Here is a 9584-nt window from a genome sequence, read left to right as displayed (position 1 = left end):
GGAAGGAAAGCCCCTTTCTTTGAAAAAGGAGGACATCTCCTTCGTTCTGGAATGAAAAGTCTCACCCTGAGAGCCGATGTGGTGAAGACGGAGGAATTGAGAGCAGGGATGGTGTTTTTACAAGTAGCAGCGTGCGACGAAGTATAGTCCAGGTAGCTGTGAGAGTCTGTTGGTTTACAATAGACTTTGGTGGATGAGCTGTCTCCGGAGATCGAGATAGTGAGATTGAGAAAGGGGAGGGAGATGTCGAAACTTCCGTCATCCCCAACGGGATCCCACCACCAAACGCATCTTTCCCTCCCCCCCCCAACTTTCTGCTTTCCACTATGCAACTCCCTTGTCCATTCGTCCTTCCCCACTGATCTCCCTCCTGGCACTTATCCTTGTGGGCTGAACAAGTGCTACACCTGCCCTCCTCTCACTACCATTCAGAGCCTCAAACAGTCCTTCCAGGTGAGGTGACACTTCACCTGTGAGTCTGTTGGAGTGATATACTGTGTTCAGTGCTCCTGATGTGGCCACCTGTATATTGGTGAGACATGACGTAGATTGGGAGACCACTTCGCCGAGCACCTACACTCTGTCCGCCAGAACAAGCAGGATCTCCCAGTGGCCACCCGTTTTAACTCCACTTCCCATTCCCATTCCGATATGTCCATCCATGGCCTCCTCCACCGTCGTGATGAGGCCACATTTCAGTTGGAGGAAGAACACCTTACATTCCGTTTGGGTAGCCTTCAACGTAATGGCATGAACATTGAGATTTCAACCTTCCAGTAATGCGCCCCCTTCACCATTTCCCATCTCCTTTTCCCTCGCTCACCTTATCTCCTTGCCCACCCATCACCTCCCCCTGGTGCTCCTCTCGTCTCTTTCTTACTTCCATGGCCTTCCATCTCTTTTACCAATCAACCTCCCAGCTCTTGACTTCATCCCTCCCCCTCCAGGTTTCACCTATCACCTAAACACAAAGTAATCTGCAGATGCTGGGATCAAAGTAACACTCGCAGCACGCTGGAGGAACTCAGCAGGTCGGGCAGCATCAGTGGAAATAATGAGTTGACATTTCAGGCCTGACGAAGGGTTCCGGCCCGAAATGTCGACTCATCGTTTCCACTGATGCTGCCCGACCTGCTGAGTTCCTTCACCTATCACCTGGTGTTTCTCAATCCCCTCCCCCCTGCATCTTTTAATCTACTCCTCAGCTTTTATTCTCCAGTCCTGCTGAGGAGTTTTGGCCGGAAACATTGACTGCACTCTTTTCCATAGAAGCTGCCTGACCTGCTGAGTTCCTCCAGCATTTTGTGTGTGTTGCTCGGATTTCCAGCATCTGCAGATTTTCTCTTGTTTGTGATTTCTGTGGCTAGCCAGATTTAACAAGGATGTTCCACAGTCCATCGGGAATGATTTTGGGATTGGAATTGGCTGCACTAACATGTGATAATGTTAGTGAAAAGCTTATTTATCTTTTATTATTGAAATTCCGGCCCTTTGAGCAAAATAAAAGAATACTGTAAGGAGTTTACATGTTCTCACTGTGACCGTGTCACTCTCCTCTCGGTGCAGCACATTCCAAAGACCTGCAGGTCAGCGTTAGTGAGTTGTGGGTATGCTATGTTGGCACTAGTGGCCCAGAACATACTCAGATCACGTTGGCCAGTGATGCATTTCCCTGTGTATTTTGATGTAAATCTGACAAATAAAAATAATCTTTAAAGAGTAATTCAGTTCAGGCAGACAATAAGATGCAAGGACACGACGGGGTAGATTGAATCCATCTCACCATACTAGGAAGCCATTCTATAGTCTTAACCCGGCAGGATAGAAGCTGTCCTTCAGTCTGGTGGAACGTAGTTACAGGCTTTTGTATTTTCTGTCCAATGGAACAGGGAGGTGGGGGAGAAGAGAACGACCAGTGTGGGTGGCTGTGGTCTTTGGTATGTTGGCTGCTTTACAGAAGCAATGCATCCAAGTTTATGTGAGGGAGTGAGAATATGCCCCCTTCTCATTGCTACCATCAAGGAGGAGGTACAGGAGCCTGAAGACACACCCTCAATGCTTTCAGAACAGCTTCTTCCCCTCTTCCATCGGACTTCTGAATTAACAATAAACACCCGTACTCTACCTCAATACTTTTGCTCTCTCTTTGCACTACTTATTTAATAACATTTTTAATGATATATAAGACCATAAGACATGTGAGCAGAATTAGGCCATTTGGCCCGTCGAGTCTGGTCTGCCATTCAATCACAGCTCATCCTCCTCAGCCCTTCTTATTGCAATTTATAGTTTTCTTTATTATGACTTGCTGCAGCAAAGAAACAAATTTCACGACATCTACCGATGACATTAAACCTGATTCTGTGGTTAAGAAGGACTATATCCAGTGGTTGATGCTACTTCCTGCATTGCTCTTCCATTTCATGTGCTGTGATTATCATTCCCATGGTGATTTGCTTGTTCTTTGAGCTGGCTATCTCCTGACCATCACATCTTGCTTACAGTGGTGAAGTTAATGTCCAGGCTGGCCTAATAGGAAATTCCAAAATTTTCAATTGCTGAAAATGACATCCAATTGCTTCTTTTGACAATAATTCTTCACGCTTTCAGTAAAGTATGGCGCTTACTTGGATGTTTACCTTATACACTTCTATCCCAATCGACAAAACCTCAAAGCTCTCTGCTTCTTTCTTAAAAAAAGAATCAACCAATCCTCTCCACCACCACCCACCTATATTTGGCAGAACTGGTAGATTTTTCCTTCAGCTCCTTTCACTTTCTCCAGACTCGGAGTGGCCATGGGCACCCATATGGAGCTCAGCTATACCCGCTTCTTGGTCGGTTACATAGAACAGTCCGTGTTCGAAGCCTTCCCTGGTAATACTCCTCAAGCTTTCCTCCACTACATTGACAACCACATTGGTGTTGCTTCATGCACCCATGCTGTGCTCGTCAATTTTATCAACTCTGTCTCTAACTTCTAACTTCCACCCTGACCTTATAGTCACTTGGTCCATTTCTGATGTCTCCCTCCACTTTCTCGATCTCTCTGTCTCCATCTCTATCTCTGGAGACAAACTGTCAACCGACATCTTTTATAAATCTTCTGATTCTCACACTCATCATATCTCTACCTCCTCCCACCCTGTCTCCTGTAAAAATGCCATTTCCTTTTCTGGGTTCCTTCGACTCTGCCACATCTGCTCCCAGGATGTGGCCAGTGTTTCCAGAACATCAGAGATGTCCTCCTTCAAAGAACAGGGTTTCCCTCCCTCCACTAGTGATGCTGTCCTCACCTGCATCTCCTCCAGTTCCCAAACATCAGTGCTCTCCCTATCTTCCCACCACTTCAACAGTGATAGAATTCCTCTTGCCCCACCTACCACCCCAGCCTCTGTACTCAACACATCATCCTCCACAACTTCCGCCATATCTAACAGGATTTCACCACTAAAAATATCTTTACCACCATTCCCCCACAGCTTTTCACAGGGATTGCTCCCTCCATGATTTTAATCTGTGTCCCTGTCAACAGCCTGCCCATTCACCTCCTCCCTCACCTTCCTTCACGGCCCCAAACTGTCCTTCCATGTGGGGCATCACTTCACCTGCGAATCTGCTGGGGTTGTCTATTGTGTCTGGTTCTCTCAGTGTGGCCTTCTCTACATTGGTGAGACCTGTCGTAAATTGAGGGACCACTTTGTTGAGAAACTGCACTCCATTCACCAAAAGCGGAGATTCCCGGTGGCCAAACATCTTAATTCCCATTCCCATTCTTGTTCCGACATGTTGGTCCGTGGCCTCCTGTTGTGCCAAGTTCAGGCCACCCTCAGGATGGAGGAGCAACACCGTATATTCTGTCTGGGTAGCCTGACGGTATGAATATCGATTTTCCCTCCCAGTAAATTCCCCCCTCACCCATCACCTACACACCAGCCTTCTTCCCCTCCTCCACATTTTTATTCTGGCATCTTCCCCTTTCCTCTCAGTCCTGATGAAGGGTCTCGGCCCAAAAACACCGACTGTTTACTCTTTCCCATAGATGCTGCCTGACCTGCAGAGTTACTCCAGAAGTTTATGCTGCTTTGGATTTCCAGCATTTGCAGACTTTCTTGCATTTGAAGGTTACTCAATACCTGAATAGTACAGTTACAGGTCATCATTGGAGATATTGCAGAAAATGCCAAGTGGCTTTCTTGTATCATAGAGTCTGAGAGTCATGGAGTAGGATACTGCAAAAACTGTATCGTGGGGTCTGAGAGTCACGGAGCAGGACAGTACAAAAACTGTATCTTAGGGTCTGAGAGTCATGGAGCAGGACAGTACAAAAACTGTATCGTAGAGTCTGAGAGTCACGGAGCAGGACAGTACAAAAACTGTATCGTAGAGTCTGAGAGTCATGGAGTAGGATACTGCAAAAACTGTATTGTGGGGTCTGAGATTCACGGAGCAGGACAGTACAAAAACTGCATCGTAGAGTCTGAGAGACACGGAGCACAACCATACAAAAACTGTATCGTAGAGTCTGAGAGACACGGAGCACAACCATACAAAAACTGCATCATAGAGTCTGAGAGTCATGGAGCATGACCGTACAAAAACTGGACCTTTAGCCCATCTAGTTGATGCTACTTTGCATATTCACACTGACTAATACATGGACAATAGCCTGCAAATCCTTCCCATCCATGAACTTATCCAAACTTCTCTTAAATCTTGCAATTGAACCTGTATCCATCACTTCGGCTGGAAACTCATTTCACATTTGCACCATCCTTTGGGTGATGAAATGGTTCCTCAGATTCCCCAGCAATATTTCACCTTTCATCCTGAAGTGAACTATGCCAGCAGTTTGAGAGTGTTGGGGGCATAAGTGAGTGCCAAGATTCAGAGTACCTTTATTAACAAAGAATGTATAAATTATACAACCTTGAGATTTGTCCGCTTACAGGCAGCCACGAAGCAAGAAACCTGAAAGAACCCAACTGAAGGAAGTAAATAATAAGACCAATACTCGATGCGCAAGAAAAAGGACAAAAAACACAAATCATGCAAACTATCGAAGTGAACAACAAAATCCAAACCAAATTGAATCCTGAGATCTGAACCCCAGAGTAGGCCCGAAACCTTGCTTGTCAGTTCATCATATTGGAGGGCATGGAGCACAGCAGCTGGAGCAGTCTTCACAGCCTTAGCACCATGGAGAACGGAGATACTATCACAGAGAGCAGGCAAAATCAGCTCTCATCTCCATCCTGACATCCTGTCTTTTCGTTCTATCTGGGCCGACATTTGAATTGCCCAAGCAATGGGACAGCGAAAGGCTCCGGTGCCCTGGAGCAAGGAGAGAGGAGCAAAGTGGGCACTCACCTCTGATCAGGGTTGCCTCTTAAATTGCCTAAGCAGCAGATCGTACCTCACACTGGGTCCCGGCTTCTGCGAAGGGCTCGAAGCCTAGACCACACAACCCAGCAACTCACTCCAGGCCCAGATTTTGCCGCCCAGCCTGAAGCCACTCTCTTGGCTCAGATCAGCTCGGTGCCCAGAGTGATGCAGCCTCACACCCGGGCCAGTTGTGCAGGCGTCAAATCTCCTCTCAGAAGGGCTCACTCCTTCTGCATTGATTCGGCAACACTCCATCTTGGCTCATCCCCTGACTTGCCTCTACATCGATCACCCAGCGATAATTTAACAGAAAAGGTGCTTTTAGTGATGTTTTAATCAAATTTCCTGGCTTTTTCACTACCATTTAGCTGTACCACACTTTCGGTGGCATCATCTTAAAGAGAAGTTGATATTATTAAAGAGAAGGTACTAGGGAAGCTGAAAGGTGTGAAGGCAGATACGTCACCTGGACCAGATGGACTACACCCCAGAGTTCTGAAAGTGGTGACTGAAGAGATTGCAGAGGCATTAGTAATGACCTTTCAAGAATCACTAGATTCTGGAATGGTTCCGGAGGACTGGAAAATTGCAAGTGTCACTCCATACTTTAAGAGGAAGGCAGGAGAAAGGAAATTATAGACCAATTAACCTGACTTCAGTGACTGGGAAGATATTGAAGTTCATTATTAATGTTGAGGTTTCGGACTACATGATAAAATAGGCCATGGTTCTTTAAGGGAAAATCTTGCTTGACAAACCTGTTGGAATTTTTTGAGGAAATAACAGGCAGGATAGACAAAGGAGAGTCAGTGGATGTTGTTTACTTGGATTTTCAGAAGACCTTTGACAAAGTGCCACTCATGGGGCTGCTTAACAAGCCCATGGTATGATGGGAACAGTACTAGCATGGATAGAGAATTGGCTGATTGGTAGGAGGCAAAGAGTGGGAATAAAGGGGGCCTTTCCTGACAGGCTGCCGGTGACTAGTGGTGTTCTACAGGGGTCTGTCTCGGGACCACTCCTTTTTATGTTATATGTCAATGATCTGGATGATATCAGCAGGCAAAGAGTGGGAATAAAGGGGACCTTCTCTGGTTGGCTGTCAGTGACTAGTGCTGTTCCACGGGGGTCTGTGTTGGGACCGATTCTTGTTACATTATATGTCAATGATTTGGATGACAGAATTGATGGCTTTGTGGCTAAGTTTGTGGACAATATAAAGATAGGTGGAGGGGCAGGTAGGGTTGAGGAAGCAGGCTGTCTGTAGTAGGACAGATTAGGAGAAAGGGCAAGAAAGTGGCAAATGAAACACAGTGTTGGGAAGTGTATGGTCGTGAACTTTGGCACTGGTGAGGCCAAAGTTGGAGTATTATAAGCAGTTAGACATTTACTCTTATTTTTGAAATATTTCAGCATCCTCTTTGGAACTCCTGTGGAGCCCGAGCGTCTCTGAGGATAGAGATGTTCTTGCATCTTCTTCCTTTACTATTAGCTGCTCAATTGCCCATCATCATTCCCAGAGGTCACAGCCTCAGAATAGAAGGACATCCTTTTAGAACAGAGATGAGAAGGAATTTCTTTAGTCAGAGGGTGACAAAGCTGTGGAATTCACTGCCACAGTTTTTAGCACCTCATCAAAAAAAGGTAATCATTTTAAGAATTACTAACAAAATAAGTAACAAAGATCTGTCATAGTGACAAATTTCCATTACTAAATGTGGTTGTGGTTTTCTTTAACGGTGGAGTAGATTTTTCTAAATGGTGGAGGAGTTTACAAAAATCTCTTGAAAAGAGAAGTTTTATTTAGAATAGGAGTATGCAATTTTCACAATCTATCTTGTGAGATTATTGCTCCTACTTATCTCTGTTCCTTTGCCATGTCCTTGCTTCTGTGTAAAGAAGATTATGATTTCAGAACACAGCTGGCTGATGTGTGTCAAGACAATTTATTATGGTTTTACATTTTTACTTTCTCTGCAGTAACCAGTCATGAAATGCATATGAAGAACAGAGACTTAGGTTAGAATGATATGCAGAAGCATAATTGTGCCATCTTTTCTTGTGGCCCAATATGAAGAGTCGTTTATGTCCAACATGTTGACACATGCAGTCATAATAGCACTGAATAAAAGGGAACTGAAAAGAAACTCAACACTTAATATTGTTGGCTTCTGAACAATGGATCCCAAGTTGGCTTGGTGACAGAAGGCAGGAGGTGATGGTCAAAGTTCAAAGTGAATTTATTTTAAAGTGCCTTTACTACACTGAGATTCATTTTCTTCTGGGTAGTTACAGAAAAATATAGAAATACAATAGAATTTACAAAAAACTACACATAAACAATGTCTGACAAAAAACCTACTCTATGTGCAAATGAAGACAAATCATGCAAATAATAAAAAATATACGAGTTATAGAGCAATTGAAAGTAAGTCTATAGGTTGTAACACACACAAAATGCTGGAGGAACTCAGCAGGCCAGGCAGCTTCCAGAGAAAAGAGTAAACAGTCAACATTTCGGGCCGACACTCTTCGGCAGGACTGGAGGTAAGAAGCTGTGGAGTAGATTTACAAGGTGGGGGGAGGGGAGAGAAAAACACCAGATGATAGGTGAAACCGGGAGGGGGAGGGATGAAGTAAAGAGCTGGGAAGTTGATTGGTGAAAGAGACAGAAGGCCATGGAAAAAAGAAAAGCAGGGAGGAGCACTAGAGAAACGCGATGAGCAGGCAAGGAGATAAGGTGAGGGAGGGAAAAAGGGATGGGAAATGGAGAAGGTGGGGTGGGGGTTGGGGGTCATTACCAGTCTGTGCTGTATGGTCGGTGGTCTATGGTCTCTGGCCAAAGCTCACAGTCTGTGCTCTATGGTCTTTGGCCTAAGCTCTATGGTCTGTGCCCTGCAGTCTGTGGTCTGTGGTATCTGGCCTAAGCTCTATGTTCTCTGGTCTACGGTCTCTGACCTAAGCTCTATGGACTGTGCTCTTCGGTTTGTGGTCTATATTCTCTGGCCTAAGCTCTACGGTCTGTACGCTATGGTCCGTGGTCTAAGGTCTCTGGCTGAAGATCTACGATCTGTGGTCTATGGTCTCTGACCAAAGCTCTATGGGCTATGCTGTACAATGCCTGGTCTGTGGTCTCTAGCCTAAGCTCCATGGTGCTCTGCGGTGTGTGCTCTATAGTCTCTGGCCCAAGCTCTACGGTCTGTGCTCTATGGCCTCTGGCCCAAGCTCTACGGTCTGTGCTCTATGGTCTCTGGCCTAAGCTCTATGGTCCGTGCTCTATGGTCTCTGGTCCAAGCTCTACGGTCTGTGCTCTATGGTCTCTGGCCTAAGCTGTATGGTCCGTGCTCTATGGTCTCTGGCCCAAGCTCTACGGTCTGTGCTCTATGGTCTCTGGCCTAAGCTGTATGGTCCGTGCTCTATGGTCTCTGGCCCAAGCTCTACGGTCTGTGCTCTATCGTCTCTGGCCCAAGCTCTACGGTCTGTGCTCTATGGTCTCTGGCCTAACCTCCAAGGTCTATGACCTATGGTCTCTGGTCTATGCTCTATGATGTGTGTTCTACGGTCTGTGGTCTATGGTCTTTGGCCTTAGCTCTATGGTCTATGCTATACTGCTTGAGAAATTGATGTTCATGCCATCAGGTTGGAGGCTACTCAAACAGAATATAAGATGTTCCTCCAACCTGAGTGTGGCCTCATCAAGTCAAATCAAGTCGTCATGTCGCTTTTTATTGTCATTTCGACCAAAAACTGTTGGTACAGTACATAGTAAAAACAAAACAATGTTCCTCCAGGACCCTGATGCTACATGAAACAACACAAAACTACACTAGACTAAGTGAGACACTAGGCTACATAAGACAACACTAAAACTACACTAGACTACAGACCTACATGGGACTACATAAAGTGCACAAAACAGTGCAGGGCAGTACAATAAATAATAAACAAGACAATAGGCACAGTAGAGGATCCAGTTGAAGAGGGAGCTGATCAGGCCCAGTAGGCTCAGCTTTCCAATCCGTTCTGAGGAATGATTGTGTTGAATGCTGAACTGAAGTCTATGAACAGCATTCGAGCGTACGTGTCTTTTTTGTCCAGGTGGGTTAGGGCCAGGTGGAGGGTGATGGTGATGGCGTCATCTGTTGAGCAGTTGGGACGATACGCGAACTGCAGGGGGTCCAGTGAGGGGGGCAGCAGGG

The sequence above is a fragment of the Mobula hypostoma genome, chromosome 19 (genome assembly GCF_963921235.1).
Source record: "Mobula hypostoma chromosome 19, sMobHyp1.1, whole genome shotgun sequence".
Lineage (NCBI taxonomy): Eukaryota > Metazoa > Chordata > Chondrichthyes > Myliobatiformes > Myliobatidae > Mobula > Mobula hypostoma.
The sequence above is the reverse complement of the archived record's forward strand: the minus strand, read 5'-3'. Positions refer to the sequence as shown.